Consider the following 9,218-nt stretch of genomic DNA (forward strand, 5'->3'; position numbering starts at 1 on the left):
GGATATAGAAAGAAAGTTTGAAAGTTAATTTGATAAAGGTTTTTGTAAAGGATGTACATGTGATGAGAAAGGATAACAGAGAAAGAGAGAATATCCTGGCAAGTTAGCTGGAGAAAAGGACTGACAGGACCTGGGCTCCTTTCCATTAAGCTCCTAGGGTAACCTTACAAGTGAGAGGCAAACCTGTTAGTTTCCTGGTGGACACTGGGGCAGCCTATTCAGTCTTGACAGAGCCAATGGGACCAGTAACCTCTAAGAAGACATCAATCCAGGGAGCCAGCAGACAACTTTTAAGTTATAGTTTTAAAATCAGTAATATTAATGGAAATACCCTCAAGCAGGGGGGCTTTTCAGAAAATTCAGGGCATCACCCGTTCCCCTACTAGCAGGAGGCAAGTGCCTTTCCCAGTGGAAAAACGCCTCGGTGGGAACACCTGGCGTCCATCCCCTCCAGGGGTTGTTTTGAGTAGCAGTGGCAGAGACAAGGAGGCGACTGCTTGGACACTTTTCACCGTGTTCTGTTAAGGGGCTTAGAGGCACAGTTAGAAATTCCCCTATTCCCCCTTTCCAGGCTTATCAGAATCTGAGATCTGTATCTGCCCTTCACACTCTTATGGGCCAGGTGTACCCCCTACTGAGATGGGTTCCCCTCTTTTAAGACCCAGGGAGCCACCCATAAGCTTGTTCCAATGCACTGCCAGTGCCCACCACAGACCCTATACACCCCAAGGACCACCAAGGAGCTGAGTCTGATGCAATAGCAGAAAGCCTGTTCCATGCCAGCATGGGCTCTGTCCCACTTACACTGACATCGGCATGGTGGAAGAGAGCGAGCATAACAATTTTTCACAAAATCTGGGCATAACAATTTTTCTCTCCTGCCATGAGTTTAATGACTAAAAACCCACATTTTTAAATTCATGGGAAAGTGAGAAAATTTCTAAAGTGAAAAAGGAGGAAAATAACTAAATATAAAACAATAGGAAACATAAGACAAGATTAAAATGCTAACAGTGCTTTGAGTGTTTTTATTAAACATCTAGGTGTCTGCATGTAGATGTCTTGTTAAAAACAGAGAATACAGGTTCAAAAACCAAAGTATGGGAGACCATTATTGGTGAATAATATCTTTGCCCCAACTAATCTATATGTGTATATATTTCTGGACCCTAATGACTTGCTCTCCACGGTATAGGAGGAATAGTTTGAAGTATCAGGAAGCTGGCTTTCCTCAGGGCACTCATGGAGAACTGGTTAGTATCTAGGTTATAAAGACAGGGAAGTGCAGCAGGTTCTCAATGTCTTCAATGTCATTTTGTTTTAACGTCGATGAGATGCTGATACTGGAATTCAATCTGGTGACCTCCTGGTTCATGGGTTAATGTTCAGCCACGAGGCCACGCTGGCCTGGCCATTATACATCATTTTGTTTAAAGTTGCTGAACCCATCAAAAACATTAAATGAGGACTTACTGTATAACTACTTCTCTCCTGTTTAAAACAAGGGAGAAGTTACACTTTAAAATAATAATGTATAAAATTAATTTCTCTGCCCTAATAAGGAAGGGGAGTAAAGACAAGAGAAAAAAAGGCAAGAGAATTCTCAGCCAATCTGATATCTTCTTATGACTCAATCTCCCTTTCCTCAGAGCTCACAGCCTATAAACATATCTAAGATGGATTGTGTCACACTGAAGAGACTGAGATACAGTTCTTTATTTCCAGACCCCTGAACAATGACTGAAACACAATAAATGCTCAGCAGATGTTAATCTAAATAAGTAAGTCAAGTTGAAGATAAAATTTAAGAATGATAAGATAAAATATGTGTCAACCACATTCAAAATAAATATGAAAAAAATAGAAGTTCAATTAGATCCAGATTCTGGGCTGAGTCTTGTGGGACATGAAGGAGCAAAGAAAAAGATTCACAACCATGAATCCTTCATCCTCCATGACAATGCTGACCACCTGCTGGCCAAGTTATGAATAAAGTTGGACTCTGACCCTGGGGAAACTTAAGCTTACATATGCTTATCTGGTCTGCTTACTTGATCTTCAAGTTCCTTTTCTGGTTTTAGTGATCCCAAGACATATGAACCAATGTAAAAAATACAAAAGTGAAAGTTAAGCATGAATTCCTTGCTTAGTTCTTTCTTGGATAAAACTTGTTGCCTCTCAAATCATTAGCTCATTCTTCATTTATAAAGTGAGAGTATTAGAGTAGATGAACTCTTAAGTTCCTTTAGGGAAATTCTATAATTGCAAAGTCCCTCTGTTTAGAAAATATGCTCTTATAAGAATATTTTCTTAAAAGTTATAATATAGATGAAATTTGACTTTAGAAAATAAATAATAGTAGAATATATTAAGTAATGTTAAAAACTATTTAGAGTCTAAATATACAAAATAAGAGAAGAAAAATATGTGTCTAAGAATGATGGCCTAATTTAATCATAGAAATTAGGTCATGAAAAGGGTATTCCCATTTATGTGTCTTCAAAATTGCCTGACTGATTCTTGAATGGAACAAAGAAAGTCTGACAAGATTCCTGGGCAAAAGAAAGGGGCAAGAATTACTCATCTGATTCAAGATAGGAAATGAGAGGGAGGGTAAGAACTCACTCCAGATCACACTGTGAAGATGAAGTCAGCCTGACCCCAGGGATCCTGCCTCTGATTCAATTATGTCATCTGATAAAGAAACCACCGTAACAAGGACCACGAGAATATGGTGCCATAACCCCGTGGAATTGGGCAGTCCCGTAACTTGACTTTCATAAGCTCTGCTGTAATTATATTGCTGAAAACTTCTGTATTGTTGATGGTGAGAGAAACACACATAAATAATGCATAGTGATACCATTGTGATTAGCTAGTTATTAATCATAGGAAAGGGGCAGAGGCCAGACCTTATAGGCATGGCCATTTAGACAGCTACAACAGGAAACCACCATTTCACACTTCCAAGGGAATCACCAGCCCATTCCCTGCAGAATCAATGGGAGGAAGGTGCCCAACAAAGGGGAGATGGACACATGCCTGGTGAAGTTGGGGTGATGTAGGGAAGGTACTTGCCTGTCAGTCAAGTCTGAGGAAACATGGACTGGACTGGCCAGAATGGGTGGAGCCAATGCAAAATATCACCGTGATATTTTGGTGATATATAATTCCCTAAATAAAGAAGTTCACTTTCTTGTGACTCTTAGCCTGTGGCTTGCTCTTGGCTTCCTTGTATTTGCCCTTGTGTTTCATCCATAGCCAGGTAGTCCTGTGGAGTTTACATGCAATGGACTGAGGGACAGAAGGGGGAGGACACAACAAAGTCTAGCCTGGTACTGGGCTGAACTTCACTCCAAGAAGGAAAGGAAACTCTGGATGCTAATTCTGATTCTAGCTCTGCTGAAGCCCCAGCTACACTTCTTCCTTGGAGGAACAAAGGGAAATGGGACCTTGGAAACTCAAGGGTTGGGTTCTACAGAAATAAATCTTTCTACAACATCTCTTCTTCCTGTGTGAGTCTTAGAATATCCTTTTGTCTCCCACATGATCCCTGACTGAAGGTGGGAAGTGAGCCCAAAGCCCAGATAAGTGCCCATGACCAGGAATCAAACTTGAAACCCTTCAGTGTGCAAGCTGACATGCTAACTACTGAGCACCACTGGCCAGGGCTCATTTTTTCGTGTTCTTTATTTTTATTTATTTATTTTTAGAGAGAAATGAAGGGAGAGGGAGAGAGAAAGAGAAACATTGATGTGAGAGAGGAGCATTCAAGTGGCTGCCTCCTGCATGCCCTGATCTGGGGATTGAAACTTCAACCAAGGCATGTGCCCTGACCAGGAATTGAACCAACGACCTTTTGGTGCACAGCATGATGCTCAACAATCTAAGCCACACCAGCTGGGACAAAAATAAATAAATTAAAATAAATTAAAAATTAAAAGATTTTTTTCTTTTTAGGATCATGTTGATTTTCTTATTTTCCAAAATAATTTTTTGGAAGAATAGGGAACTTGTGCTGAGGTATCTAGGTAGTTAAGGAAAGAAAGAGAGATGATACGTTTCCAAAGGTTTTTATGCAACAGATTTCTTCACTAGTATATTATGAGTTTCACATAAATGCTGAATACATAAACCTCTCCTCCTCATCCTCCATGACTTGGCCAGTCTTCTTTGAAAACTACCAACACGTTTTGGCCAACAGCTGCTCCAATATTTCCAGGAGAGTCGATACTCAATGCTTAGACACATAGGAAATGTTTATTTGTTCACTATATTTTCCTGCCTGAAAAGGCAAAGTTAAGTTCTTTAAATGCCGAAAAGTCTTTACTTATAAAGATCAGAATCTTTAGAAATTTTATTATATTTTTATTTATTTCAGAGAGGAGGGGAGAAGGAGAGAGAGAGATAGAAACAACAATGATGATAGAGAGTCATTGATCAGCTATTCCTGCATATCTCCTACTGGTGAATGAGTCTGCAACCTGGCATGTGCCTTGACCAGAATTGAACCTGGGAACCTTAAGTCTGCAGGCCGATGCTCTATCCACTGAGCTGAACCAACTAGGGTCCATTGCAGAAATTTAAAAAGGAGATTCTCCAGGCGGTATTCCTGCCTCCACCTGCTAAGGTTATTGTGAAGCATCACCTAAGCCTCCTCTCTGCTTCCCAGCTGCCTTTAACTTTGATTTTGGAATGGCAGAGGTGGGATTAAGGTAGAGAAAAGAAGCAGAGAAGATGGATACTGGGGTGGCTTAATGTTAAAAACTCTAAATACACCTTTTCTATTTTCTTTTCTCCCCCTCTACCAGGCGTCTTCAAACTACGGCCCGTGGGCCACATGCGGTCCGCAGAGGAGTCTGATCCGGCCCGCCAGGTTTTTTGGGCAGTGAGCACAGCCGAGGTGTTACAGTAGGAATTAGTAGTTCATATAGTCCGGCCCTCCAGCTCTCTGAGGGACCGTGATCTGGCCCCCACTTTAAAAAGTTTGAGGACGCCTGGGCCTAGCCCATAGATACAGCCCTACTTATACTAATAACTGAGTAATAGAATTTCTGTTTCTTTCTGTTCTCTGTTTTTAGAATCCACAGCTTTTCCTATAAATGAAAAGAAAAGATTGACTCATTTACAACACAATCACAATCTGGTTCTTCACTTTAAGCAAATAAGAATGCCTGGTAAATGGATGTGTAACTTAAAATTGAAAGCTTGTGTGAACAAACCACCACTCAGAAACAAGCTTAACAAAAGTACAGAAAGAAAATGAACCCCATGACTAAACAAGGCCAACCGGATGCGTAATGCTGAACGTGTAATTTAGCAGAGCAATTGTTAACAACATGACAAATATCTACCGGCATTGCCAATGTACAAATTAAAGACACTCAAACCCGCAAAAGGACAGTGATGCTGCCCAGAAGCTTAATCACAGGGTTTTGTTTGTTTGTTTCTAGCAAAATATATTTTCCCCATGAATTTGCAAGCTTAGTTTTAATTAAATGTCATTTTACTTTTTACAAACCAGCTTCACTTTTTTCATTTCCTTATTTCCCTGCATAATTTGAATCAAAGACAGTGATTTAGAGGCATTATGGGTAAAAGTGGTTAGAAAGGCATCCTAAGAATGGAGTCATCTTGTTGAAATTAAGTTCACTCTGTGTGTGCAGCAGGAAGAACAGAGAACATTTGTCCTAATGTCATGCTGTACCAGCCTCTCATTCCTTGTTAGGCCCTCCGTGTGAGGATTATGTGGCAGTGGACTGGGTATTTTGGTTAAATAGGAAAGAAAGTTTCTGGAGTTCATTTCCAAGAGTAGCCCCCTCCTGGCAGAGAAGCCAAGATAGCACCTCATAAGAGGAAATACTGTTTCCTGAGACAACAGAGGCCCTTTGTTGAAACTGGCAACAAACTGTGCTCCAGCTGCAGGTGAGAAGGGTCCGCCCAGTCTCTGGATAAGCAGAGCTGGTCCCATCCAGGCTGTTCAGAGCTCACTCTCAGCCTTAGAATCCCCGAGGAAGGCCCTCCTGGCCTTCTACATCCTCCGACACAGCAGCACAAATCCACCACAGCTGGAAACTACCCTGTAAGAAGGTCAGGGTCTAATATCACTCATTCATTTATTCAACAAGTTTTTACCAGACAGCTCTTATAGGAACTGTGCATTGCCTAAGCACAGTGCTAAGTAAAAGACAAGCATATTTTTGTCTTGCTCCAATGCCTACTATTTCCAACTTTTACTATTCTTTGCATTTTCCTTGATGTTAAGGGATTACTAAAAAAATTTTCAACTAAGTCCTAGCCTGTTTGGCTCAGTGAATAGAGCATCGGCCTGTGGGATGAAGGGTCCCAGGTTTGATTCCCAATCAGGACTTGATTCCCGGCCAGGGTGCATGCTTGGATTGCAGGCTCAATCCCCAGTATAGGAGGCAGTCAAGCAATGATTCTTTCTCATCTCTCTCATCTAATCTCTCTCTCTGAAGCCAATAAAAATATATTGTAAAAAGTTTTCAGCCAAAACACTTTGGGGGGGCATGGATTTATTCAATCTTTTTCTCTTTTCTCTTGATTTAGAATACCATCTATCCAGGTTTGCACAATAAACAATATTCATTAACTAGAGGCCCTGTGCACGAGATATATGCACAGGGGGCCGGGGGTGTCCCTCAGCCCAGCCTGCACCCTCTTCAATCTGGGACCCCGCAAGGGATTTCCTACTGCCCATTTAGGCCCAATCACAACTTAAGACTGCTAGTTCCCAACTGCTCGCCTGTCTGCCCTCCTGATTGCTCCTAACAACTTTTGCCTGCCAGCCTGATCACCCCCTAATCACTCCCCTGCCAGCCTGATTGATGTATAACTGCTCTCCTGTCAGCCTGTTTGCTCCTAACTTCCCTCCTCTGCCAGGCTGTTCACCCCTAACTGCCCTCCCCTTCAGGCCTTGTGCCCCCAACTGCCGTTTCCTGCAGGCCTGCCCACCCCCACAACTATCCTTTCCTGCAGGCCTGGTCTTCCCCAAATGCCCTCCCTTGCAGGCCTGGTCCCTCCCAACTGGCCCCCCTACTGGTCATGTTCTGGTGGCCATCTTGTGTCCATATAGGGGCAGGATCTTTGACCACATGAGGGCAGCCATCTTGTGTGTTGAAGTGATGGTCAATCTGCATATTACTCTTTTATTAGATAGGATGGAGGCCTGGTTACTCGGGTGGGGGCCAGCTGGTGTGCCCTGAGGGTGTCCCGGATCAGGTTGGGGATTCTCTTGGGGCATGGGGCGGCCTGGGTGAGGGGCCTGTGGTGGTTTACAGGCTGGCCACACTCCCTGGTTACCCAAGCAGAGGCCCTGGTATCTGGAGTTTATTTATCTTCTACAATTGAAAATTTGTAGCCTGGAGCAGAGCCAAGCCTTCTGCTTGCTCCATGGTGGCAGGGGATTTGTTTACCTTCTATAATTGAAACTTTGTAGCCTTAAAAGTGAAGGCCTGGACTGGCCAGAGTTTGTGGAAAGCTTGGCTTCCTCTATGGCCTGGGAAACCCAAACCTCCCTCCTGCTTTCTCTGTGGCCACAGCCATCTTGGCTAGGTTAATTTGCTACTTGCTCTGATTCGCTGGTGGACGTGGCTTGTGGGTGTAGCAGGGTGATGGTTAATTTGCATATTACTCTTTTATTATATAGGATGTTAAGTCTCAACCAAATTCCTTCTTTCTAAAGTTTGATACTCAAACCATAAAGAAGTTGTAACTACTGCCAAAAGTGAGAAGATATCCATATTGATCTCTGACATTTGTAGGGAAGCAAGTCTGCATATGTGTGAGCACCCGGGTATTTGCTGGAATCTTTATGCTTAGTCTTCAAACGTCCTTGCTTAAAGGACACTGCAGATGCATGTGTCTTCTCAAGGATGCTTACCCTGCTGATAGCATCTAACAGTTAATTTTAGCTCAAGCTGTTGTTATAATAAAAGCCTAAGGAGGCAAGTGAATGGGACTGTTTGGTTTCTCTAGCCAAGCAGTCCCTTAGCCCTCTCTTTCACAGAACCATGTGTCAAAGTAATCACTCATACATTTCTCAGGGTCTGCTGGTCAGCCCTGGTAGACACTTAAAAGGCAGACATGTTCTTTTGATTTTTTTCCCCCTCTAATGTGACCTGCATAAGAGTACTTCATTCTTTAGACAGAAAGAACCTGAGTGCCTAAGGGAGTTATTCCAACAGACACTCACATTTCAAGAAAGGATTGATCCAGCTACTTTGTCTTATTCTTATGATACCTGAAAGTATCACCCTAGTCATGGCAGACCATGGAATGATCAGTGTGAACTGTTTGACTGTCTCCTCAATGATGTGTTGCAAACAATTTCCCTGTAGAAGTGGCAAGTTAACAAATAAATAAACAAATACTACATATATATTATTTTATTTTTTAAAAATATAAATATATTTTATTGATTTTTAACAGAGAAAGGGAGAGAGATAGAGAGCTAGAAACGTTCATGAGAGAGAAACATTGACCAGCTGCCTCTTGCACACCCCCTACCGGGGATGTGCCCGCAACCAAGGTACATGCCCTTGACCGGAATCGAACCTGGGACCTTTCAGTCTGCAGACCGATGCTCTACCACTGAGCCAAACCGGCTTCGGCTATTATTTTATTTTTATTTTTTACATTGGGAAGACCTCAGAAGCATCTTGCTTTAATTGATGGGCTGGAGCCACAGAAATATGTATCTTCCCTTCCAGTTTTTTGGCTAAAATGAATTGAATTAGTAAAATGGTACATTATTCACATTTATAATTGGGGAAAATCTGGTTATTATATGCAACCCAGATTTAGGTGACTTGTAGAGTACTGTAGTGTTGAGAGAGGAAAGGAGAAAAGTGACTGAAAGTAGAAACTTCGTAGCTAATAGTAGCAGAGAGGTTATGTGAATTGAATCTGGTGTTTCATGAATCTGGGGTCAAAGAAGGACTGTGAGAAGAAGGACTGTGTCTTGCATAAATTAGCCCACAGGATTTTCTAAACTGAACTAATGTGGAACATACATAAAAATAATAAAAGGGTAACATGCAAATCAACTGAATGGTGGAATGACCAGTTGCTATGATGTGCACTGACCACCAAGAGGCAGATGCCCACAGACCCTGATTGCCTGATAGGGAATGGGGAACCAGGGAGTTGGTGGTGACGGTCGCTGGCAGCACCAGGCCAAGGCATCTTCCCTGCTG

This window comes from Pipistrellus kuhlii, unplaced genomic scaffold, assembly GCF_014108245.1.
Source record: "Pipistrellus kuhlii isolate mPipKuh1 unplaced genomic scaffold, mPipKuh1.p scaffold_m20_p_45, whole genome shotgun sequence".
NCBI classification, from domain to species: domain Eukaryota; kingdom Metazoa; phylum Chordata; class Mammalia; order Chiroptera; family Vespertilionidae; genus Pipistrellus; species Pipistrellus kuhlii.